This window comes from Podarcis vaucheri (genome assembly GCF_965113315.1).
Source record: "Podarcis vaucheri genome assembly, chromosome: 11".
Classification (NCBI taxonomy): Eukaryota; Metazoa; Chordata; class Lepidosauria; order Squamata; family Lacertidae; genus Podarcis; species Podarcis vaucheri.
The window spans coordinates 35,493,555-35,520,660 of NC_138749.1; the positions used below are offsets into that span (position 1 = coordinate 35,493,555).

Sequence of the window (27,106 nt, forward strand, 5' to 3'; positions counted from 1 at the left end):
AATGATCCTCTCTCTTTTTTGCAAAGTTTGAACAAGTGCTGTCCCTTCTGGTGCTTTGTCTGTGCTACTGCGCTTTGTTTCCAATAAACTGAGTGAAGAGAACCATATGCAAAATAAAACAAAAGGGAGAACAATCCGATAAGTTCTTTCAACCAGACAAAACAACTGATGGAATAACATAAAGGGTTCCAAATTCTTTTCTGTCCTGGATCCCTTCATCATCAGCTCTGTGATTATGTTCAGCCCCAAGAGTTCTGCGGCACTTGGGAGCTGGCTTTCCCTTTTCTTTTTTTCTGCAAAAATGTCCCACCAGAGTGACTCTCTTCCCCAGCATATTCTTGTGGCCAGCTGACATCTCTGCTGTATTATTATGAGCTTACAGGAAGCAGGAAGGAAAGGCAATAAAATTAAAAGGTATGAAAAGCTTTTTCCCCCCTTTTGCACAAAGCATTATCTTTTACAAGAAAGACCTACTGCCAGCAAAAGCATTTCCTAAACTAGCAGACCAGCTTGCAAACTAGCAATAATCTCATTCCCATCTTTCATACTATGAGTCTTTTGAATTTGAGGTGATCGAAAAGCATTAATTTCTCTCTGCACTGCAGGTCCTACACCTTACGAAACCAGATCCCAGCAGTTGCCCATTCACTGTTCATAGAGATTCTTTATGTGTGTGTGTCAGCTGACCAAATCTCAAGTTTTGCTTCATAGAAAACCATAACAGTCAGCGACTTTCTAGATCAATACCCTCTCACTGGCCTTTCGTGGAGAAAACGAAAGATGTGCTATTGTGAATCAAAAAGAGAACTATTTCCCCTATACAGCGTCTTTTTCTTTTAATTTTAGCAGGAGGGGGGGCAACATTTTCCTTTTAGAAGAGGAAACCATGGGAAAATGTAGCTAGTTTGGTTGCCAGGCCATTTCTAGACACAGACCAAACAAGAGTGGATACATAATTTTGGATAGCAAAGCATGTGTGTTTACATCATCGCTTGTCCATGCTTTGTACATTTTGCTGGCTTGCAAGAATGTATTCAAACTTTAACAATGATCAGCCACGGACTTTCTGTACACGCAAACAGAATCAAAGGCCACAAAATACTGTTGAAATGCATCTTCTCTCTTTGGGAGCCACTTTACCAATTACACTTTGCCCAGTTCTTGGTACAGGAATGTTGTAAGTAGGGTTGTCAGGGAATTCTGATGAAAACAGAAACAGGGGCGGAAATTTCTTCTTCATCATCTCATGCCCTGAAATGAAATCGATCTAGTGAATATGATCAGGTTTTGCTGTTGCGGTTGGTTTAAATCTGTATATAATACGTGTGTCCTCCTGACTTCCATAATTTGCATAATAATTATTTAACCGATAGTGAGAGTAATAATGTTTTTGGTAGTTCCCAAAATGCAGGCTTCCTTCTCTCGCTTTCTGCACTAGTGGTGGTGGTGGACAAAATCAGGTATCAGCCCCACAGGTTGGGAATATCAATCCTTCCCCATGCTCCTCCCTTTTAGTCTGCAACATTGAAGGTTGAAAGTCGGAGCGCAGGAATGCTTGCAAAGCCCACCCCATGGCAATGTTTCCAAGCTATGACACTGTTGGTTGAAAGGAGGAGCAGGATGAAGGGTTTTGTGATACCCCTTGATCTTCTGCTTTGCAAAGGATGCAAAGGAGAACATGGGGAGAATTACAGAACATTTTGCAATCCCCCCAAGTGCTTCTCCTTCTTACCCCTGATGTTGGAAGGAATATGTAGGGAGGACAACAAAGGGCTTTTAAAGCTCCTTTCCACTTCCTACGTCAAAGGTGGAAAGGGGCTGCATGGGGCAGCTTCAAAGAGCAGCAGTGGGAAGGAGAAGTGGGTTCCATGCAATAGGAACTGCTCCCTCCTCGCCTTGAGCAAGACACATGCCTACCACCCATGAGTGGTTGGAAGTACCCATTGTTCCAGCAAATTGCTCCCATGGCCTATGGGAAGAAGGTTCCCTGCCCCTACAGAAGAGATTAAATCAACTGAGACATAATCTCACCCCACTTTTCCAAAAACATGGACAAATACATGTGACTTTATCTGCCACCAGAAGTAGCACAATGCCAGTGCAATATGCACCTCAGAAATAAATGCATTGTTATACATTTGCTATACATTTGCTCCTTCAGGGAGTACAAACTCCATCTAGAACAGGCAGTAATTTTGTTTCCCAGACCCAAGAACCTGGAACACACAACACCTCCATCTTGACTGGATTCAGTGGTTGGTATTCAACTAAGTTTCATTCAGAGTAGAGGCATGTGTTTTTTAAGTCCACCATGAAAACATGTGTATTTCTTATTCTTATTTTCAAAAATGAATGTCAAAAGAATAATCTGGGAATAGGCTTTAAAAAGCTTTATCTTTTAAAGCATCAACCATTATCTAGACACCCCCAAATTGTTGCACAGGTGAAGAAACTTGCTGATTAGAAATCTCCATCACGATTCACTTTGAGATTCCGTTTCATTTAGGGATGAAGAAATCTGACAATTTCATTTTTCTCAGTTTCTCATTTTTTCATCCACATTTCCACCTCAGTTTGCTTTGTTGAGGTGGGGGGAGTCCACCTGAAAATTGATCAGCATTTTAGTGTGAATTTATCCACATTTTTGTATGCAATTCTACCCAATCTACAGGTTTGCAAATTATTTTCTCCTAATATACTGGATGTGTGCATGTTATTTCTTGTTATATGTCCATTTTTATGGCATATGCATTTTTGAATACATTTCCTGGCTGGAGAACTGAATTGCAAAATTCGGATAACTGTGAAGTTCAACAGGAGGCTGTGTTTTGGTTTACATATTTTTTGGGAAAGTGCAACGTGGACATGAACGTCGACATGTTTGCCTTTAAATGTGAGCTGAATCAAGTTCCTCCACCATCCCCACCTCTCTTTTGCTGCTAATAAAAGAAAACGGTGTGGACTATTAGTGTTTGCAGCCCTGTGTAGCCGATGTATTGGATCCTAGAAGCTTTTTACAAAACCATCAATATCTAACCTACTAGATAGCATCAGATACTTACAAATGCAACCATTATGCTAACTTGGCACAAAGCACTCTCCTAACTAAGCAAAAAGTGCAATAACCAATAAAAAACTTGCTCCTTGCTTTCTCTTGCTTTCCTTCCTGTGTGATGCACATGTCCCCTTTTGCCATGTGTCCATGAGAAGCACACCATGTGTTCCTGTGCCATTGTAGGAAGGCCTTGAATAAACAGTGTGCCACAAAACTATACTCTGAAGCTGATTAGGCCTGGATGCAGCCTGATTGCTTAATTAAGCCCATTCATATCTTTGAATTGGGTATTTATTATTGTTCTCCGAGGGAGGATTAGTATTTATAGACCTCACAAAACAAGTGCAATCTAAAGATGGAACAGTGCCCTAATGGCTGTTGAGCAAATTATTAGACAACGAGCCTAACCTTCCTCCTCACTCTTTCTAACTCACTTCTGGGTTGAGCTTCAGCTAGCCACTGCTTCTCCACATGTTCTTTGATATCTGCTCACTTGATTTGCCAGCATTTATACTGGTGCTGAAGTGTACAAGGTCATCAGTGTCATAGGTCAACTTAAATTACTACTTCTGATTGTGAGTTCACTTGTGTAGGTGCCAGATATGGCTTTCTAGTCTAGTCCCTGTGCTGGAGGTATGTGGGAATTCAAGCAGAGATATGAATGCTACGGATCTGGATGGGGGAAAGGGGTTAAGAGATGTATAGTGCAATTTCCACATGGCTGTCACCTATGAACCACTTCCTAAGTTGAGACGTGCTGGTTCAGAGCAAAGGTCCATCCTGGCTGACAGTGACTGATAAGCAGGAGACAATTGGTGAAGCTGTCTACTACTTTAAATGTGGGGAACTATTGCCTTCCAAGTGTTGATGTAGTGCAACTTGCATCAACCCTGCCCATTGGTTAGGGCTGATGAAGTCACATCTGGAGGGTCATGTGTTGCCCTGCTATTTGTCCCCAGTGCCTTGTAAGTAGAGAGAAACCACATCTGAAGCAAGGGAGTCCATTCCTAGCAATCAAAAATATAGCAATTGAGATGCCAATCCTCCATTAATGTATCCCAACCTATTATATTAACAAAACTCTGATTATCCCTCACATAAATCTATAGGAATACAGCACCCCATCCCTTAAATCCCCCCCAGTAACATGTATTCCACCCTGTGAATCAATGCGTGATTGAGTGACGTGAATATCATATTAAGTATACAGTATTTGGAAAAAGCCCTTCTAAAAAAATATCCATGCAAATAAATTGAATGTAATATGTAATGTAATATGTGAATATCATATTAAGTTCACAATATTTTAAATATTCCTCCTAAAAAATAATCTGTGCGAACAAGTTAAATGTAATTTTACTTTTCTCCATGTGGTCCCCATTTGAAAGGGCTGTATTAACTTCTCTTGAAAGTAGTTACCTTCATTTCTATACTATGCTGATACATTCCTTCTCAGCTCCACTGAATCCTGTATTTTTATTTTTTAAAAATTCAGCTTCCCATCTCCTTTTACATCTTGCATTTGAAATATATTGTTGCTGTGAAGGTAATATGGTGTGTGTCCTACCCCCACTGTGTAACTTCTGGTCAAAGGGCATGAAGGGGTAAACAGAAGAGAAGAAGTATGGAATAGAAAATGCCCCCCTTTTGCATTTGATGAGTTAGTGCAAAGGGATTCAAGCGGTGATACAGAGAGACCTCAAACAATATACAAAATGAGGTGTTTGGTTTCAATTAAATGAAACTTAATGAAGGGTTTTGATATGATAATCCCACTTAAATGATTACAAAGTGCTGTGTGGATATGGGGTCAGGGGGGGAGGGGCTCTAATATTCTACGCATCCCTGTTCTGCTCTGTGAAAGTGTCAGATCGGCTGTTTTGCTAAAGATACATTTTTCATGCTCCAAATATTCAGAGTGAAAATAAACTATACTAATAGCAAGATGTGTAGTGATTTGCACATTATCCAAGCTATTGAGTTATTCCTGACTGTCCCTATTCTAGTCCTTGATTTGCAGGCCAGCTACACTCTGCAGCTGGAGCAAATTATATCAACAGAAGTGCTGATGTGACCACAAGTTGACAAAAGGACATGATTTCTGGTAGCAGAAAAGCAACTAGATTTTATGAAATTGTATCTAATAATGTTGTTTAACTCATGGATCCTGCATCTGACGTCTACTTTTTATCCAGTCCTTTCAGCAGCCCTTTGTTAACAGTCACTCAGAAGAGGAAATAAAATGTAGGCATTGAAATAAAAATTGCTCTACTCTTTTTAATAGCTCAGCTGCAGGCTCTATTGTTTTACTTAATGGATTGTATAACTGAAGTCTTTCCTCTTGACTATACTCATTTGGCTTCCTAGTTACTAAACTAAACTACAGTATCTTGGGCTTCTAAAGAAAAGGAAAGGGAGGTGGGAAGGAGAGAGAGCTGGAAGTACTCTTTTCCTGTTAATAGCATAACTACCTCTAGGCAGTATCACCTACAAGCAAGAGCAATGAAATGGGCATTAAGATGTGTTTCTTAACTTGGACTTTGCTTTAGAATATGAAATTTGGGTTGAAATGGTATTTACTTCTGAGTAGACAACATGGATAGGTTTGCATACAATCCTTGGAGTAAATTCCATTGGACTCACTGGGATTTATTTATTTATTTATTTGGAATATAAAGTTCCAGGTGGTTTTAAAATGAATGAAAGTCTACTCAAAAGAGAGGGTATATCAACTTTTCATTTTGCTTAGACCCTGCCCATACATAAGGAATAGACCACCACAGTACACTGTTGAGATCAAAGGCTTAAGACATCATCTGCACACCAAACGTATTCCTTAATTATGGGCATGCGGCTCCTCAGGCATCAAAGCTTGAATTGCAACTATAAGCAGAAAGAAAAAAGCTACCCCATTCAGCTTAATCGGAATTCATTTGCAATACTGACCATCTGCAAATGTTCTGCTTGTATCCATCTGCCCTTATAAAGGGTGTTATTCTAACTGTGTGCCCTGCATGTTCATTCAAGATTTGGACAAAAGCTTCCTTTCTACAGTGTTTCCCAAAGAGTTTTCTTCTCTTTCTAGGCATGCACAGCATAATGGGGGAAAAGAAAATGCCTTGTTAAATCATCAAGTGCTAAGAAGGCTTTCAGGTGTGGACCATACGCCATGTACAAATGCAGCTGAAACAAATCATAGAGTATAACCTGTTAAAGATGTAATTGAGATACATGCAATCATTAACCTTGGAACAGACTGGGAATCGGTTAATGAATCAAATCAATACCCTCTCCACTGATCCACAATAATTTGAAAGAAATGAAAAATTTAACAGTTGCAGAGTATGTGAAGTTATCATGGGCTGCAATTAGCTAGCCTTTGGGAGATTATGTTACCTAGTTACCAGAGGATAAGTGTAATTTCCTTAGATCTTGCGAGAGAGATTTCATAAGGACAGGTGCCAGACAAGGAAATAGGTCAGAAAGAGACCTTAGGCGCTGGCTGTCGCTAGGTCAGCTTTCTGTCCCTTCCAGCGCTGTTCCTGTCTTGTGATATTCTTCCCCCACAGCCGATGGTGATGTTAGACAAAGACATTTCAAAAGACACATGCACAGGGTCTGTCCATCAAAAATAATTTTTAAAATGCGTTTGTTACAGGAGCTGAACTCTACTTGAAACTGAAGAGCTCGTTTACATGCGCCATCTTCTGTTGTCACCAAATGAAAAAGAATGAGTTCCCTGTACGTGATAAAAAGCTTCTTGTTGCACATTAGTGATTAAAAATAGTAAAATATAGTTGCCAAAACACTGGAAGCCCTTCTTTCAAATATGATTGTTTTCATATTTGGTCAGGCAATTTGGGTGGATTTGGATTAATAGGACACCACACCCTGCCTAACGGCTGGGAGTCACCTGACACAGGTATCACGTAAGACTTTGCCTCTGTGTTGTTTCATGGTAAAGAAGAAATCCCAAGCAATGCTGGAAATAGTGAGAACATATTAAGAAGAATCTACTGGTTTTGGCCAATGGCCCATCTAATTCATTATCCTGTTCTCACCCAGTTGCCTGTGAGAAACCCTCAAGTGGGGTTCAGCGCAAGCACATGCTCCCTTCCTGCAGTTTCCTGCAACTAGTATTCAAAAGCCTTGTTGCCTTTGACTTAGATATTACTGTATAGTCAGGCCACATTATTTGCTCTCCCACCTGACACCTGTAGGCTGAGATCACAGATATGTGAAAGGAGAAACTGGCATGCAAGTAGATGCCCAGGGCTTGCTTTTCCTTTTCAGAGGTCCATATACAAAGCATGGATGTGGGAGAAGGTCTGGGGAAATGTGCAGTTCCAGGAATTGGGGCAGAAGCACTGCCCTGCTTCCCCCTTAATCATGTGATATTCCTTCGCAGGTATAATATGTAAAAAAGGCAGTGGTGCAGCATTTTTTCTAAGAGGCATATTGGGATAAAACGTCTCGAGCAGTTCAAGGAGCTGAAGGAATGCTACTGAGGCTTGTCTCTCCTCCACACCCAAAATTCTCCCTGCCCCCCACCAATATTAAAGAGGGGAGGGGGTTCAGCCACCTCCCCGCTTAGAATATCAACTGAAGATTTCAACTTTTCAAACTTCCAGCCCAGACCCTTTCCATGTGGTCAAAGTCGATACGCACCCAGTTTGTGCATTGGTAGGCTTTGACCACTGCTTTGTCTACACATGAGTGGGGTTAGGACCAGGGGACACAATCCCACCAAACCCGCCCCACCTGTCTCTATGCGTTTTATTCAACTTGGACTTTCATGTGAAAAAGGGGGAAGAAGGTTCTGGGAAGCCTTTGACAGCAACAGAGGCAAAAAGTAAATGTTTTCCCGTTCCATTCCTTTGAAGTAAGGCTTTAATATCTAACATGAAACATGATGGGGCTTAGGGCTGCAGGAAATTCATACCTTCTGCACTTGAACTTTTGCTTCCAAATGGCTGATCTGTGGGGAATCTCATTGTTACTATTTTTATTTCCTTACATTTCTCTCCCACCCATACATGTGGTGGGCAGGAGATCTTCCATCCAGGAACTGACCAGACCCAGTTAGCATCACCAAGGTGATGCCTTCAGATCATACCTTGGAACCAGGGCATTATGGCAATTGGGAACAGGGCATTATTTTACAAATGTTCAGATGCTTCTGAATATGAATTGCTGGGGATGGCAGGTGGGCAGAGTGCTGTTGTGCTAATCTGCAGCTTGCAGGCATCTGGTTGGCCACTGTGAAAACAGGATGCTGGACTAAAGGGGCTATTGGCAGGTCCTTCTTATGTTCTTATGTTCCTTCTTATGAGTCTTATGTGTAAGACTCAGTCTTGCCATAGAAATCTGTTTAAATGGGAGACCTGTTTCAAATTAAGCATTATGTGAAATATTCCAGCAGAACTTTGAGTTGCGTTTGATACATGTGAAGACTCATAGATCAAAGCAGTTTGTAGTATGGTCTGACTGGATCCAAGTCTATTGGTACGGAGAGTCAAGGCATGATGGGTGTGCTGTGCATTGGGAGGAAGACTGATCTTCACGTGAGCCTTATTGTGAGGTGCAGGCTGCTGGCAGAAGGTGGCAACTTCAGGCAGGTGCAAAGAACCCACCACAGCTGCGGCTGCTGTTGCTTCCCTGGGCTCCCTTTTCAGTGTCAACCTGCTGTCATTGCAGTTGCCTGGAATGCCCCAGATTAATGCTATACAGCTCCAGTGCATTGTGGGTTGTGAGTCGCGGAACCACTACCCGCTTGGGGATAAATAAGACACAAAGACACATGTATTTTAGGTTAATGGGCTAAATAAGGCCACAACTTTATTGGTTACAGCATGTGTATTGGCTTAGGCATTGGATGAAACGATCTCTACATGACTCGACCCCGCTCTGCAGGAGTCATTAATGGGTTAACAACCAGTGGGAGGAGCTTGTTGATGCAAATACAACTGGAAGCTTCCCCTGTTGCCAGTGGGGGTCATTCCATGGCCTTGCCACCAGCAGGGCATCGGACAGGATCCACGACCGCCAGATCCCTTTAAAGGAATACCCAAAAGGGGAGGGGTAGGTGCTGGCCACAACCTGCCCTCAAACATACCACGCATATTCCAATGCCTAACCTCCTGGGACCAAATGAGTGGGCAGTGCCACCACGGCCGCTAGAGTGCGGCTAAACCCCACCCCCAGGTCAGACCGATTGGCTGGCTGCAGGGGGTGCGGCGCGGCAGTCAGGTAACAGAAGCAGGGAGCAGGAACGCCTGCTCACAACCCCTCCCCTCTAATTGCAATGGTGGCCACCTGGTACTCAACAAAAGATCATAGCTACTGCCACTGCTACTACTACTTCTATTGTTTTCCTCTTCCAGCAAACCCTGCTGACTCCTCACATCTAGTAGGAAGCTGGAGCCAGCCCTGATGAGGTGACTGCAATTATTATTATTATTATTATTATTATTATTATTATTATTATTATTCCCAAAAATGAAAATGCAGTTGTGCAAATTGTCTCTTTGTGGAGGATAGAGGAGCTGTATGTGGTTTCTTTTTTTTTAAAAAAAGGGCTTCATCAGGGTGCGCAGAAATTGATAGAAGAACTGTGCTAGAAGCCAGGGAATTTCTGTTAAGCACAGATTGAAATTCCTTGTCTGATCAGTGTGAATAAGCTGCACTGGCAAAGGCAACAGCAAAAAAAAAAAAAAAAAAAAGGGAAAAAACCAAAAATCTAGTTTCAGAAATACATGTCAAATATATGTACATCATGGATGATAGATGATAAACAGCTTGTTTTCTAACACTAAAATAGGGAAAGAGAGAGTAGAATAAGGGGGGGGAGAGAACACTGTTGTCGCTTACTTCCACAGCATGTAATCTGTGATAACCATGCACAGTAGGATAGTTAGTTCGCTACCACATGCAAAGCAGAAAGCAGATGGTATAGCTGATATAGATCACAGGAACGTAAGTGACTGTCAGTGTGCCTGTCTCTGTATGTTCGTGTGTAAATCAGCAAGGAGTTTGACATTGACATACTCCATCAAGTCTCGTTTATAAAGAACAAGTAGTGCAACATTCTGTGCATCTGGCAACATAACTCATGCTGTCAATCTGTGGATACTGCTGACATTGTACCGTTAGCATCACTTCCATCTGTGTTGTTTATATAGGGCTACTTTTACTTACGCTTCGTGAATTGGTAGTAGATGGAGAAGGGCTAAAGGACCCTGAAACATTTGCAGGGAAAGTTACCCAAAGTTATATAACACACGGCAAAGTGGCTTCTGGACCCTGTTCCTCATGTCTGCTCAAACCCATTTATATTCAGTGCTTTTTTATATATTAAAAAAATGTTTAGGGGTACTTTCGTTTTCTACTCATATTGAAATACTGCCCCCAATGAGGCCAAACTTAGATTCACAAAATGTTTAGGGGTATGCGTACCTCTGCATACCCCCAGGGAAAAAAGCACTGCTTATATTATAGTATATATAACTATAGGCAGGCAGAGGAGAGAAGGATGGAGATGAACGGTTGCTGTCTTAAAATGCTTCTTTTAGCCATTCAGCACCTTTTCAGTTCCATTTGTCAGCCATAGATATCTTGGTGCTTGAATGAAGTGTAGCTCCGGTGGGCTGGCAAATGGTCCGTGATTGTCCTCTTGTATAAAGCACCATGCACACCGATCATGCAATCAATCAATCAATATTTATTCCTGCCTGCAGTGATACATTGGGAAAGCAGTGGAGTGCACAGGCTGCTTGCAAATATTTCCAAGAGGCTTGTTTGGGGCACAGTTGTGAACTGCAAACGTCATCATCTCAGTGGTTTCATGCTTTAGCATTCTTCTTTCATTTCCTCACCACTGTCCCATTAATAGTTTACTGTGTGCTCCAGTTTATATAGTAAGTGTTCATTCCAGACTGCCACTGATGCCAGAGCGAAATTAGCAAGCGGTGTCTTTGCAGTATTGATGGCTGCTTGGTTACACCATCTATCTTTTACATAAGAAACCAAAACACATTGCTATATAGAGAGTTGGGATTTAGTGTAGTGCCCTATCAGGTCCTACACTAGATTCTGGCCTAATTCAAAGTGATGGATTTGTCTTATCTCTGATCATTCCCAGGCATGCCCACCCATACCTCAGCATTTACAATCTTTTGAGGTGGCATTGCCCCAGATTCCATCATACAGTGGTACCTCGGGTTACAGACTCTTCAGGTTACAATCGCTTCAGGTTACAGACTCCGCTAGCCCAGAAATAGTACCTCAGGTTAAGAACTTTGCTTCGGGATGAGAACAGAAATCATGATCCAGCGGCGTGGTGGCAGCGAGAGGCCCCATTAGCTAAAGTGGTGCTTCAGGTTAAGAACAGTTTCAGGTTAAGAACGAATTAAGTTCTTAACCAGAGGTACCACTGTATATTGAAAGTAGATTAGCCTCCACAAGGAGCAGGGCTTTTGCTGTGGCAGCCCCAGTGAACTGAAACCTGAGAGAGTTTGTTTTAGCTTCCTCTTTGCTCCAACAGAATTGGAGATCCTCCTTTTTCTGAGGTTTTATTTATTCATTTAAGACTGCTTTTATTTCACTGTGCTGATTTTACTGCTATTTTAATGGGATTGCAGCTTTTATTGATATGATTTGTTTCATTTTATTGGATGACGCTGTTCTTATGTTTTACTCCATAAACCATGTGGCTATTTCATGAGTGGAATCATCACCATCTGTTCTACCCTATTTCTGGACACTTTTTTGGGATTCTAATCAGTAGCGGACAGTGTCATGCAACACTGCCACTCACCTGACCTCTGGTTGCTTGCATTACTATTGCTTACTAGGGGGTAGACTATGTTCCAAGTCAGCTTGTTCCCACACATGAAGCAAGTTTCAACACCAAAACTTGACCAACGGGGAGAGAAAATGAGAAGGTAACATGGATTTGCAAGGTGACTGACAGCTTAGAATTTCCAATAGTGTACAAATCTGAGAAGGGACAGAACCAGTTTCAAAGAAATATGCAAAGGCTTGTTATTTAGCATTGCATAACCCTTACATCACCATTTTCTGTTCCACATTCAAGCATGCTTTTCAAGAGACCCCTTCCTCTGGCACATGACCATATTCAGTCATGCTCCACATATGTTTTCACATATAAAACAAGTGGGCTGTGGGAAGAGGAAGGAAGGAGGGCAAAACAGTGTTGTGGTTCGAGGACCCGACCCCCGTGTGGTGAAATAAAGACACAAGGACACGTGATATATGGTTAATGGGCAAGAAAAGGCCACAACTTTATTGGTTACAGCAATGGAAAAGGTATTGGCTTAGGCATTGGACGATGGGTTATTCAACCAGTAGGTGGAGCCTGTCGATGCTGATCCGACTCTAGGCTCACCCCTGTTGTCACCGAGGGTCGTGCCAAGGCCTCCCGCCAAGCAGGCATCGGACGGATACACGACCCCCAGATTCCTTTAACGGAATACCCCTAAAAAATTGAAGGCATAGGCGATGGCCACACCTAGCACTTCGACACACCACAACGCATTATTCCAATGCCTAACCTACCCACCAATACCGCAAAAGTTGTGACGATTGCTACGAGGTAGGCGAAAAAACCAAATAGCCTAGTGCCAAGTGGAAAAACTCCTACCAGGCCCCCCAGGCAACCGGGGCGACCAACCTAAGGTCCATAGCAAGGCCAAAAAACCTAAGCCCTGACTAAAAGGGAGTGGAGGGTGGGTGATTTCCCGAAGAGGCGACGAGGAGAATGAGGCCGGGCAAAGGCTGTCGCTGCAGCAAAAAGCTGCTGAACACGCCCCCTCAGCGGCACCTGGTTGGGTGGCCACCGAGGGGGCGTGAGCGCCAGCCAGGTGAGCTGAAGGCAGGGGGCTACGCCCCCTGCTAGGCGGAGCTCGGGCTCCCGACCACAACCCCTCCCCTCTCTTTCAGGGAGGAGAGTCTTTGTGGTTCGAGGACCCGACCCCCGTGTGGTGAAATAAAGACACAAGGACACGTGATATATGGTTAATGGGCAAGAAAAGGCCACAACTTTATTGGTTACAGCAATGAAAAAGGTATTGGCTTAGGCATTGGACGATGGGTTATTCAACCAGTAGGTGGAGCCTGTCGATGCTGATCCGACTCTAGGCTCACCCCTGTTGTCACCGAGGGTCGTGCCAAGGCCTCCCGCCAAGCAGGCATCGGACGGATACACGACCCCCAGATTCCTTTAACGGAATACCCCTAAAAAATTGAAGGCATAGGCGATGGCCACACCTAGCACTTCGACACACCACAACGCATTATTCCAATGCCTAACCGCCACCCGAGCCAAAGGCTCGCCGCCAATACCCTCACTGCTGCAACCAATCCCAGATGCTTTTGCTGACACTAGCTAGCCAAATGTCGCTCCCCAAGTCCGATAAGTGGACACCATCATTCCGGTATAGCGCTTGTTCGCTGATACGAATACGATCATGCCGGGTGACACGGCCAGACATAAAGCGCACCCAACGGGCTACCGCCCGATTTACGAGTTTCCTGGTTCTTTCAATGGCCAAACAATTTCCCGAAGAGGCGACGAGGAGAATGAGGCCGGGCAAAGGCTGTCGCTGCAGCAAAAAGCTGCTGAACACGCCCCCTCAGCGGCACCTGGTTGGGTGGCCACCGAGGGGGCGTGAGCGCCAGCCAGGTGAGCTGAAGGCAGGGGGCTACGCCCCCTGCTAGGCAGAGCTCGGGCTCCCGACCACAACCCCTCCCCTCTCTTTCAGGGAGGAGAGTCTTTATCAAACAATTGCGTGGTAAGCTAATGAAGTTTTGATCTGAGTTGTATATGCTGGTGCATATGCACATGAGTTGAGGGTTCCTTTATTAGAATAACAGTGCAATCTTATATACAAAAGTAAACCCTGCTTACTCATCCTTAGGTTTGTTACAATTTAAAGTAGCATTTGTTTTTATTTCACCTCTGAGGCTTAAATAATACTTTGCCACGCAACATGTAAGAAAAGCACAATGGTTTGCTATTGTGGAAAATCAGCAGAAGGGTCTCAGCCATTTCCCAACCCACAACTTGATTTGCATAATTGGCAAAAAAATGTGTAATATGGAAATTAACCTGTCTAGATTTGCAGAGCTGGAATATGGCAAACTTAGGCAGAAAGTAGAGTGTGTGTCCTATCCATTTTACTGCTACATGAAAGGATCAGCCAGGCTAGGTAGATGTCTGAACATATTCTTCTTCACCTTTCAGCAAACCACCACCACTCTGGTCAAAAAACAATGGCATTCCAGCCCCATCTTTCCTATTCGACTCATGATCTGTAACGCAGTTTGCTAACCAAATCCGATATGATGCATTCAACACAGCAAACTTCATGTGTGTAGATTTTACTATCAAAATGAGGTTTCACCCATTCATAATGTTTTCACCCTGAGCTCCCACTGTGTTGAAGCAAGTGACATGATTGACTTAACTTTCCTCCTGGCTGTCAGGTATCGCCCCAGGCAGAATTCTAATTTTCTCGGATTTCTTCATTTAGAGATTATTCCACTCCACCTATTTACAGCACCATTCCACAGCAAACACAACCCTCAGTCTGACTGCGATGGTGTAATGACGGTGTTTCACCTACATTTGTTGAACCGCATGCTGAGCAGTCTCTTGTCTTCAGCTCACAGCTGTGTTATCCACATCCAAACAGAGAGGTAACTAAAATCTCTCTGTCACGCAGCTTGCTCCTTTCTTGCAACCAAGATGGGGAGAGTGATGTTGTGCTTGTGTGAAGCTTGCGGGGAGTTCTAGAATACTCTGATTGGCAATGTAGAGAAGAGAATGGTGGGCTAGATCAGCCTTTGCTCTGATCCAGCAGAGCTCTCATTATGTTCTTGTGAAGAAGTTTTAAAAAATCCCTAGAAGCCTTTAGTGTGCAAAGGGCCATCCTTAGGCATCTGTTAGAAATAACTGAGGCCATGGTCCAAAGAGTTCTTTACACATGTGGGAAGAAACAACTGTGTTGCATTCTTCACTGCATTGCTGAAGGCTCAAGTTGCTCCTTATATCAATCTGGGAAGCAATTTAACCAGCTCCCTTTTGTATGTCAGTGAAGAAATACTTGCGGCCACGTTAGTTCACATATCTTGTATTACCTTTTTTAAAAAAGGAAATGCACAGCTTCAGTTCTTTACTGGTGTCCTTTTGAAATATTTGGAGATCTCTCCTTCCACGAATCAGGAGGAAGGAGAATAATAACAAAGATTCTGTGATTCATAATCATCATGACCATTGTTTTCAAAAATGTGTATATTAGGTGAAACTGCTTACAATAATGTGTTTATAAGTAGAATTTTATACTAAAATCTGATGGATTTTCATGAGGATATTTTGATATTAAAAATTTGCAAGTTGGTGCTAAAATGTGGACAACAGAATTTAAGATTGTAGAAATGAGAAACTGAGAACTGAAATTGATAGCTCCTAGTGGCTCCTAGTGGCTATGGTCTGGGACGCAGGTGGCATTGTGGGCTAAACCACAGAGCCTAGGGCTTGCCGATCCGAAGGTCGGCGGTTCGAATCCCCGTGATGGGGTGAGCTCCCATTGCTTGGTCGCTGCTCCTGCCAACCTAGCAGTTCGAAAGCACATCAAAGTGCAAGTAGATGAATAGGTACCGCTCTGGTGGGAAGGTAAATGGTGTTTCCGTGTGCTGCTCTGGTTCGCCAGAAGCGGCTTAGTCATGCTGGCCACATGACCCAGAAGCTGTACGCCGGCTCGCTCCCTCGGCCAATAAAGCGAGATGAGCGCCACAACCCCAGAGTCGGTCACGACTGGACCTAATGGTAAGGGGTCCCTTTACCTATACCTAGTGGCTATGGTCACATTTTGGTACTGAACTCCTGTCCCCACTGTAATGTGGTCTCTAGAGAGTTGAGCAAGGGTGAACACAGCCCCAGGGCTTGGAGGGGAAAGGTTCAGCACACCTGCCATGTAATGTGCATAAATTGCTATGTTTGTATGCATTGTGTATGAAACTTAATGGAGGTTTTCATTTGAACTGCAGCATGTGCAAAAGATGTTAAGCTGCAAAAAGAGGGTGGAATGTTTGTTTCAATGTTAATTGACTCATTCCTGGGAGTCTGGGTCTCGCTCAAAAGTTGCCAGCATACGGAGGAAGCAACTTGTTTATCTGAATCTCTCTCTGGGACCAGAGAGTTCCTGGACTATACTGACAAGTAAAAACTTAAGGAAAACTGAATTGCATTACTGGTTGTTTCAAGAGCAATGTGTTGCTTTGTATTTACAACAGGTTTCTTTGTAACAAGTTTAAGGATAATTTGCAGTAAAACTTTGGAAATCTTTCTTGGCATGAAGAGCTTAGGGATCCATAGTGATTCATATTGAGCAGAATACTGCTCAAAGTCCAGATCAGGGAATTCCACTCACATAACATGCAGTATGGGCGATGTCATGAGGTTTCATGGGAAAGATAGCTTCTGAGAAGCGATGGAAGGAAAGAAGCGAAATGGCATTCAGGGAGGCATTTTCAGGTATAACGATAATCACAAGAGAAAGCAGATGTCTGAGAGAGCAGGATACCTTTGGACAAGGTTGTTGGAGCATGAGGAGTCAAGTTTGCATGCCTGTTCCCAGTGATTCCCACTGATGTGGGTTGCCCAGGATGAAACAGGGCAAACTATAGCAACTGTATGGTTCCTTCATATGCATATAAATAAAACTAAAATAGAGAACTACCAGCCTGTAAAGAAAACATGAGAAAGGGCATGACAAGGTGAGAACACAATTTGTTATCAGTGATTGCTGAAAGTGTCATGAAGGCCTGCTTTCTAGGAAGATGGAATGAGTGCATCAGAGATGCTGCAATAGCATGTCGCTGAGTGTTGTGTCTTCTCATAACTCAGGAGGCATATTGTCACTTCTTAAGCTGCCTGCCATATTGTCATCCACCTTCCCTTCTTCGTTCCATCAATCGTTGCTGTGAACCCTAAAAACCAAACCTGGCAAGGCTGAAGGAATTATTTTGCTGGGGGAGGGGGAGGGAGAGAGCACTCGCAAAAGACATTTACACTTAACTAGATCTGGAATGTGCATAACTGTTATCATTTACTTTAGTTATTCATTTAGATTCTAACATATGGTTCCCTCTGGGGGGAAGAAAAGTAATGAACGCCAGGCCCCAAAACAGGAGACCAGTGGAGATAAACACAAGGTTTTAACTAGAGTACGTAGCACTTAGATAGTGGAACTGAAAGGCTGCAGACAAGCTGGTGAGTTACATGGCACGAAGCTTTTAGGTTCCCTGTGGCTTCACACTATTCCCTTCCTACTTCACAATTATGAGGTTATGATTGCAACTGGAAACAAAGAACCAGTATGGCTTTGTAAATGGTTCCTGGGTTCTTCCCCCCCTTATCATTTGTTAATCTAGATACACCTAAGTGCCTGTGAATACTGTGCATTCCCTGCAGAAGCAGGTCATTAGTTCACTTACTATATGTTTTGTAACAGCAATCCACCCCCTCCTCCATTTGTTTAAAAGCCTCTGAAAAGAACAATGATGGACAGACCTTTCAAGACTTTTAGCATGTTTTCTACTTTAAAAACTAAATTTGCACTGTTATAGAATTCCTAGGTCCCTCCCCCCAAGCATCAAGCAGTGCAAGATTCTCTTGACCATTTTGCTGTAAAGAAAAGTCTGGTGCTTGCTTTATTTCATCTTCATTTACGGTGATCTAAGTGCTTTTAACCCTGTCAATTACCTGCACGCTGCCATCCTCATGGTCCTTTGAAGACTGCCCACATCTTACCTTAAACGAGTCTCCTGAGTAGTTCTAGTGGGGAGTTATTAGGGATGGATGAAGCCATCTCTTTCAAGTCTGTATCACTTTTGCTGGCTTTTACCCATATAATTCCAACACTTTCAATTATTATTATTTTTTAAATCTCAAAATATGGGTGATGGGAGTTGCCCTTTTCCCCATCTTTCCCCCCACAGCCTCTGTGCCTCCCAAATCTGCCCCAGAGAGCCCCCAACCTCCCAAGCTGATTTGGTATCCATGCAAGGAGCCGTGAAAGGGAAGAGAGAAAGGACAAGTTACTCTGCATGAGCAGAAGCCCACTGCATGTCACCCTAAAAATCCACATGCATATTTACATATTTGAAAAGAACACACATGCACAAATTTTTATACATGTTTTATCTCATAATAGTTATTTGTTTCTTTTGTACTCTGTCCTTACTCCCAAAGGAGCCAAAGGGTGGCAAACGCACAAATGATAAAATAATCAGAACAGCTAAGCAGTGGAACGGTGTCATCAGATAAGCTATTCCTATATATGGACATGTATACAAACACCCCACCACACACAAACACACCCAAAAACTAATAAGGGAAGAAACGGAGTTGTCAGGGGGTTGATTAGCTGCTTGTGCTTAAAAGTGTGCCCCTTCAGAGTTTGTGCGGCTCCACAAGCCTCTGTGTGTGACAGAGCTCATCAGACATGTCTGCTCTAGTCACTGGTGGTGTCCGACAGTGGCTGTTTGCGGAAACGCCTCCAACAAAGAAGTTCCTTAACGGAAACACGTCTCCTGGACTCACGACGTGACAGCTTCCGACGAAGCATGGGTCTCCCTGCAGTTGCTTCTGACACCTCCCCACTATTTTCGCTGGAAGTGTCTCTCACCCCTTTCTCTCCCCTGCTTCCTGCCTGCGTTGCTGCGTCTCTCTCAGTATTACTGAGATTCCCCTCCAGAGACCCCGTGCTCCCCCTGCTGGTCCCTGCTTTGGCTGTTGAGTCTCTCCCAGTCTCTGGGAGCCCTACCACCTCCTTTCCCTCTGATGTCAGTTCCCTGACATCCACCTCCCCTCCAGGGCCCCCTTCCCCCCCGCCCCCTCCCTCTCCTCTGGGCGGTGAGGAGCTGAAACCCCGAAACGAATCCTCTTCATCTTCAGACGTCTCGAACATTTCCCTCCATCGGTCTTCGTTCCGACTCGCTGAATCCTCCTCCACCTCGGAATCAGCGAACCCCTCCAACTCTTCTTCTTCGTCGGTGGTGGCGAAGTATTCCCTCCGGAACCTCGCCACTGGCTGGGGTTTACGAGGGAATCTCTGATGAAAGGCTTCAATCAGAACCTCGTCATCTACATCCTCTGCCCTGACCCAGGTGTTTTCCGACTCCGGTTCCCCTTCCCACCTTACCAAGTACTCTACTTGCTCTCCCTTCCACCTGGAATCGAGAATCTCCGCTACATGGTAGCTTTGTTCTTTTTCCTCCATCGCTGGTCCCCTATTGACCCTCCCCTCTCTGTCCCCTATATACGGTGACAGCAACGATCTGTGGAACACTGGGTGCAACTTCATGTGGTTCGGTAACCGGAGTCTGAAAGCCACTGGGTTGACCTGTTGCGTGACTTCAAATGGACCCAGTCTTCTGGGTCTTAACTTCTTACAACCTCCTTTAAACGGTAACCCTTGGGTGGACAGCCACACCTGGTCCCCCACCCTAATGCTTTCCCCTTCCCTTCTGGTTTTGTCTGCCTGCCTCTTATATTCCTCCTTCGCCCGATTTAAATTAAGTTGAAGTTGGCGGTGGATAGCTTCCATTTCTTCAACGAACTGTTCTGCGGCTGGAACGCTCCAGTTCTCCCCCTCCCCCCCTGGGAAGGCTCGGGGATGACACCCGTGATTGGCCAAAAAGGGGCTCATCCCCGTGGACACGTTCTCTGCATTGTTGTAGGCAAATTCTGCCAACGCCAGCTTCTCCACCCAATCATTCTCTCTGTCATTAACATAACACCTCAAATATTGCTGGAGGACACCATTGGCTCTTTCCGCCTGCCCATTGGTTTCGGGATGACGGGCAGTAGAGAAATTGACCTCTACATGCAATAAGCTCATGAGCCTCCTCCAGAACCTGGAAGTAAATTGTTTCCCTCGGTCCGAAACCACCCTCAAGGGGGCGCCATGCAACCTAAACACATTTTCCACAAACAATTTGGCGGTTTCTTCTGCTGTGACCGCATGTGAGCAGGCTATAAAGTGGGCCATCTTGGTTAACAGGTCTACCACCACCATGATGGCTGTTTTCCCTTTGGACCTGGGCAGATCAGTCATGAAATCTATTGCCACTGCCTCCCATGGCCTCTCCGGCGTGGGTAGTGGTTCTAATAAACCTGCCGGTGCCCGCCTCTCCCCTTTGGCTCGTTGGCATCTGTCACACCCTCTCACATATTCCCGCACATCCTCCCTGACCTTGGGCCACCAGAATTCCCTGGTGACCAGCCACATGGTTTTGTGTTGCCCAAAATGCCCGGCTGTGGGGTTATCGTGCAGTTGCTTGAGTACCTTTTCCCTCAATTCCCCTTCAGGTATGTATAACGCTCCCTTGTAGTACAATGCCCCATTTCTCTCCTCAAAACCCCCGGGTTTGTCTCCCTCCCTCCTGAGACTCCTGAGTTTGTCCTGGGCGTATTCATCCTGCACCGTTCCCTCTACCAGCTCCCTTTGCCCCACCAATGCCGCCCCACACACCCAGCGGTCCTCGGGAATGACATGGGTCTCCTCGGGTGCACCCTCTCCCTCCAAATATTCAGGTTTGCGTGAGAGAGCGTCAGCCCTAACGTTCTCCGGGCCTGGTACGTAACAAATCTCAAAGTTAAATTTGGAGAACTCCTGGGCCCATCTCAACTGCCGTTGGTTGAGCACTCGCGCAGTTCTCCAATACTCTAGATTCTTATGGTCCGTGCACACTTGCACCTTCTGTTGTGCACCAATTAGTAGATGCCTCCATCTCCGGAAGGCCTCATAAATGGCAAGAAGTTCCCGGTCGTACACCGTGTAGTTCCTCTCAGATTTGTTCAGCTTTCGCGAAAAGAAGGCACACGGTCGCCACTCTGACCCCTCCTTCCCCGGCTGCAGAAGAAGCACCGCCCCTATGGCTCTGTCCGACGCGTCTGTTTCGACCCTCAGCTTTTTTTGTAAATCCACATGTAGAAGTTGTTCGTCAGAGGCGAAGGCCTTTTTCAGTTCATCAAACGCTCTCTCCGCCTCCCCCGTCCAAACAAACTTCTTTTTGCCGCTGAGACAGTCCGTGATGGGCGCCGTCAGGTGGGCGAAGTTCCGGATGAACTTACGATAAAAGTTTCCAAACCCTAGGAACCTCTGCACATCCTTCTTGGTCTTGGGTGTTTTCCATTCCAGCTCCGCTTGAACCTTGCTGGGGTCCATAGCCAACCCCTTATCGGACAAGCGGTACCCCAGGAATTCCACCTCCTTGGTATGAAACTGACACTTCTCCAGTTTCACCCACAGTCTGTTGGCTTGCAGCCTGCTCAACACTTCCCTGACGTCTCTCACATGTTGCTCCTCGTTCTCCGAATACACCAACACGTCATCTAGGAAGGCCACGCAATTCTTGTAGAGCAAAGGCCCCAGCACGTGGTTCATAAAACTTTGAAAACACGCGGAGCCTGTTTGTAATCCAAAAGGCATCACGAGATATTCAAATGCCCCCAAAGGGGTGAACATGGTGGTCTTCCATTCATCCCCTTTCCTTATACGTATCAGGTTGTACGCCCCCCTCAGGTCCAGCTTTGTAAAAATCTTTCCTTTTCGCACCCTGGTCAAAATATCATCAATCCTGGGCATGGGAAAAGCCGCAGGCTCAGTCACTGCATTTAACTGTCTAAAGTCACATACCAGCCTCGGCTTGTCCGTGTTTTTTTTATCCACAAAAAACACTGGGCTACCCCCCGCTGCCTTAGACTCCCGGATGAAGCCTCTCTTCAGGTTCTTGTCAATGAACGCTCTCAACTCCTGCATCTCCCTGTCTGACATGGCATACAGCTTGCCTACAGGAAGCTGGGCTCCAGGGAGTAGATTAATCTGGCAATCAAAGGGCCTATGCGGGGGTAGTTGATCAGCTTCCTTCTCGCTGAACACATCGTTGAAATCAGCATACTGTGGTGGCACCTTCCCTTTCTCCATTACTTCAGTCCCTGCCAGGGTGGCTTGGGCCCCTGCTGAACCCCTTTCCCCCCTGCAGTGTTCTAAGCAATGTGCTGAACCGAAGGAAACCACTCTTTGATGCCAGCCCACCAGCGGATCATGTAGGGCTAGCCAGCTCATTCCCAAAATAATGGGAGCGCCTCCCAAGGTGGCCACATTAAACGCTATCAGTTCTGTGTGCCTTGCCACCCTCATTATCATTGGGACGGTCTGCAAGCTGACTCCTCCTCCCAACAGCTCCCTGCCATCGATTGTGGTCACCTGCAGGGGGTTGCTCAAAGGGATAGTCTGTATCTGATGTTCAGCAGCAAACTCCTTGCTCATAAAATTGCAAGAGCTGCCGGAATCCAACAGCGCCTTTATTTGTAGGGGGTGTCCATTTTGCAGCTCTAGCGACACTTCAATCACTAGGGCAGGTCGAGGAGCTTCTGGTACGGGCACTTTCACTGCTCTTGAGCCTGGTTGCAGTGCCCCGACGGCAACCAGGCGTTGGCTTTTACTTGCTCCGTTTCTCCCTGCTCTCCTCCCTCCACTGCGCCCACCATCCCTTGCCATTCCTTCCTCTGGGGGCAGACTCTGGCAAAGTGGCCTGGCTGTTGGCAGAGATAGCATTTCCGGGCTCCCTTTCCCTCCTTCTTCGCCCCCTCACTGGGCTTTGAAACTGCGCGCGCGCGGGCTGTTCCGATTTCCATCGGCTCTGCCGGCGGGAAAGCTGGCTCAGGAATGTCTGGAATGCGTAACTCCTTCCAACGTTCCCCTCTCCCTTCCCGCCTCTCCAAGGCTCTTGCCTCCTGGCGCGCTCCAATGGTCAGCGCAGACTTGGTCAGCTGATCCATCGACACAGCCCTGGGGCTCCTGGACAGCTCGTCTTTCACAGCTGAAGAAAGACCTTCTTCAAACAGCATCTGAATGGGTGCTGCCGATAAATCCCACCCCAATCTGTGAATCAGCATGGTAAATTCAGTCCAGTACTCACGGACAGATCTGCTTCCCTGCTTGCAAGCCATCAGCTGTCTGCGCACCAACCCTTCCTCAATATCGCTGGAAAACATGATATCCATTGCACGAAAGAATTTCATAGTGTCCTTTAGGATATCGTTGTGCGTTGCCATCAGGGGCCGAACCCAATCACGCGCGCCCTTCTCAAGATGCCCAATTACGAAAGCAACTCGCGATTCCTCATCAGGGAACTCATCAAACTGCACATTCAGGGCATATTGCATCTCTGTCCTAAAGGCATGATAGTCCTTGGGGTCCCCCCCAAACTTCTGCACCAATCCTGGTACCTTTCTGGGGAACTGAGTGGTTCTCCCCTTCTTGTCAGCATCCTGCGCCCTCCTCTCCTCCAGCCTCGCCGTCTGCAGCGCAAGTTGGACTTCCAATGCTCGGTATCTTTCCTCCAAGCTTGGATCAGCTCCTCCGGCTCCGGCTCCTGCTGGGTCGCTCATGATGCTTTCTCCTGCACAGGCAGCGTACAAAGACTGTCGGACTGCTGTCAGGGGGTTGATTAGCTGCTTGTGCTTAAAAGTGTGCCCCTTCAGAGTTTGTGCGGCTCCACAAGCCTCTGTGTGTGACAGAGCTCATCAGACATGTCTGCTCTAGTCACTGGTGGTGTCCGACAGTGGCTGTTTGCGGAAACGCCTCCAACAAAGAAGTTCCTTAACGGAAACACGTCTCCTGGACTCACGACGTGACAGCTTCCGACGAAGCATGGGTCTCCCTGCAGTTGCTTCTGACACCTCCCCACTATTTTCGCTGGAAGTGTCTCTCACCCCTTTCTCTCCCCTGCTTCCTGCCTGCGTTGCTGCGTCTCTCTCAGTATTACTGAGATTCCCCTCCAGAGACCCCGTGCTCCCCCTGCTGGTCCCTGCTTTGGCTGTTGAGTCTCTCCCAGTCTCTGGGAGCCCTACCACCTCCTTTCCCTCTGATGTCAGTTCCCTGACAGGAGTTTTAAAAATAGCATGGGAATGAAGGGGGAGTTGTAGCACATGAGAAGTGACATCACAGGAACTGTCCAATAAGTGCCACTGGTGTGATGCTAGTGTACCCACTTAGCCACAGGGCACAGACAAATGGAACACTTGCACTTTCTTGGAGATCAGGGTAATCACATTTTTTCCAGTAGCAGAAAACAGCAAAATTAATGCTGCGAAAATTTCCATGCTACTGAAACATTAGCAAAGAAACTTGGCAATGGTTGCATTTTTCTTTTTTTAAAGCATTTGGAAACATTGCTAGAAAAGTTGTTTAACACCTTTATGTTCTACATCAGTGACTTTGTGCATGTGTGTGTGTGTGTGTGTGAGAGAGAGAGAGAGAGAGAGTCATATGAGTATCAGCCACTTCTCTTCCACCCACTCATGCTTCCTTCCTACTACCCAATTGTTCCAAAATATATTGTCAGCAGACCCTTCCTGAATGTGTGAGTCATTATGTCTTGAAGTCCTATGAACTAATCTTGTTTATTTTGCCCTCACAGTGTTCCATCCGATTCCTGTTCATCAATGAAGTGCCCTGCAGCACATTACTAGCCCTGTTGTTTAATGTAATTTGATCAATCAGGTAAAACAAAAGTTGCAAATTCCGTTTTATGCGGTATTTCTTCATTACAGTCTGTCAAAAAAGGGTTATATTTACTGACTGATTTCCTAGTGCTCTTTTATATTGTAGCCATTTAATAGCTTTGTTTTAATATGTTTTGCAACTTTTTATAAGCTAACTCTGGAACCTGTTTAAGGACAGAGTATTCACATTAATAATTATAACAATGATAGATAATTTGTAGAAATAGTGGTTGGCAGGTCACAATACTGTAGTGACAAAAGTTCCATGTGGGCGAATTCCCCAGGCAGGTTCCAGGGCAGCTGTGGAAAACTTTTGTGCCCCCAGATGTTCCTGAATTATAACTCCATGATCCCAGGTCATTGATAATACCTTCTGGGATTTTTGGGAGTTGTAGTTCAGCAACATCTGGAGGGACAAATGTTCCTTGCATCCGTTGTTGAGAAGGGGCAGCAGACATTTTGCCTCCCTCATCTGCTTAGAATGAAAGGGTGGTGGGTGTCAAATTGTGGCATCCAATGAAATGTCAACTAGCCCTTCTTGATGTAGGTGAAGGCAGGGCAGATAGGAACTGAGCAGGAGTCATAAACTCATAGAATTTAGTGTATTTTAATGACAAGAGCTTCACTTTAAAAAGGATGTATGTCCTAAAAAAAGGCTCCCACCACAAGAGTTATTGCAGACGGAGCTTGAAACATATTCATCCCCAGCAGCTACCATAGAATTGTAGAGTTGGAAGGGACCCAAAGGGTCATTTAGTACAACCCTCCGTTATGCAGGAATTTCAGCTAAAGCATTCATGGCAGATGGCCATCCAACCTATGCTAAAAAAAACTTCCAGTGAAGAAGAGTTCCCAACCTCCCGCGGGACACTGTTCCAATGTTGAACAGCCCTTACTGTCAGAAAGTTCTTCCTGATGTTTAGTCAGAATCTCCTTTCTTGTAACTTGAAGCCATTGGTTTGAGTCCTACCCTCCAGAGCAGGAGAAAACAAACTTGCTCCATCTTCCCTCTGACATCCCTTTAGATATTTAAACATGGCTACCATATCTCCTTTCAGTCTCCTCTTTTCCCAGCTCCTTCAAGTGCTCTTCGTAAGGCTTAGTTTCCAGACCCTTGATCATCTTGGTTGCCCTCCTCTGCACACGTTCCAGCTTGTCAATATTCTTCTTAAATTATGGCACCCAGAACAACTGCTACCACCAATGATACGGGGGATGTATAGCTCTCCCACTTTTGCACAATGCCCCGAGGCCGGTGGAGAAATGTTTGTGCTTTGACCTCTATGCTTTGGGCTGATCACTACTTCCAATTATTTATTATTATCAATAGTCCTACATAATGCAGATTTGGAGGAAAAAAGGAACAAAGCAATTCTTTTAAAAAAAATATTTAAAGAAAATAAGGTGGCAATGTTATGTGAACTACACATTGGATTGTGTTAGACTAGCTACAATGTGAATATTAAGGTTTCAAGATGTTGCATGCACAAAACTCAGTTTTTATCCCAGTTCAAAGAATCATGCATACTTAAAAATAAAATAAAAGTAGGCCCCATAGTGCAGTTGCAGTGATAGTTCTTAGAGGTTGAATACTTTTACTTTCAGAGATTCAGTGCAGGGAAACTGGCAAATAACTCTCCACAATAACAGCTGAGGACACCGACAGTAACTTTTGGGGAAAAGAATTGGAACAATTTATTGAACGAGTCTTTCTTTTGATATAAACAAGAAAGGTCATGACTTTCTAACAAATATAGTGCTCTTGCTGGACATGATTTCAAAGATGGAGAGATTGCTAGGAAGTGAATATCTGGATAAGCTTTCTCTTCTTATCTGCAGGGATGTCGGAATACCAGAGCTTATACTTGACCCCTTTTTTTTGCCCATTGTACTTCACACTTTTGATCTGATTCTGCCAAGGCACATTGCAATAACACTCTACAGTAAACAACGGAACCTGTCTGTCTCTACCCTTCTCCTCCTGCCCAGCCCTTCCCCCAGAGACATTCTCTCGAGAAGTGCTGTGGGGGCTTTCGTTTCCTTTGGCAATTCTTTGTAAGCTTATTTATAGAACAACTTGCTATAAAAATAGCTCCTGAGTTGACGCATTGGTTGTTCTCTAGGGTGAGAGCTGACCTGTCCCTTCTTGCTGTGTTCTCTGCTGGCTGAAACAGGCTGAACTTCCAAAAGGATTTGTGGGAATATTCCACAACGTATAGGGCCAAGCGGCATTTTTGAACACACAAAAAAAGCTCTTTCGTATATTCAATAGGATGGGATTCGCTATTGGATCATAGCTTTCTCTGATGTGTACACCCACTGCTGAACATTTCCGACAGAGGAAGCTGCCTTATTCTGCATCAGACCATTGAGCCATCAACCTCAATATTGTCCACACTGACTGGCAGTTGCTTCCCAGGGTTTCAGACAATCCCCTGCTGATGCCACATATT

The 27,106-nt window shown here is 45.0% G+C and overlaps 1 long non-coding RNA gene across 2 annotated transcripts; it reads left to right on the plus strand.

The window, feature by feature from the left end:
• Nucleotides 1-244: 244 nt before the first annotated feature.
• Nucleotides 245-24,673, plus strand: LOC309514560. Of its 2 annotated transcripts, none has more exons than XR_014212058.1 (4): nucleotides 245-414; nucleotides 14,192-14,336; nucleotides 14,608-14,773; nucleotides 24,569-24,673. It is a non-coding gene; the product is annotated as an uncharacterized lncRNA (long non-coding RNA). The 2 variants fall into 2 exon arrangements; XR_014212059.1 differs by lacking the exon at nucleotides 245-414 and adding an exon at nucleotides 9,448-9,492.
• The last annotated feature ends 2,433 nt before the right edge of the window (nucleotides 24,674-27,106 follow it).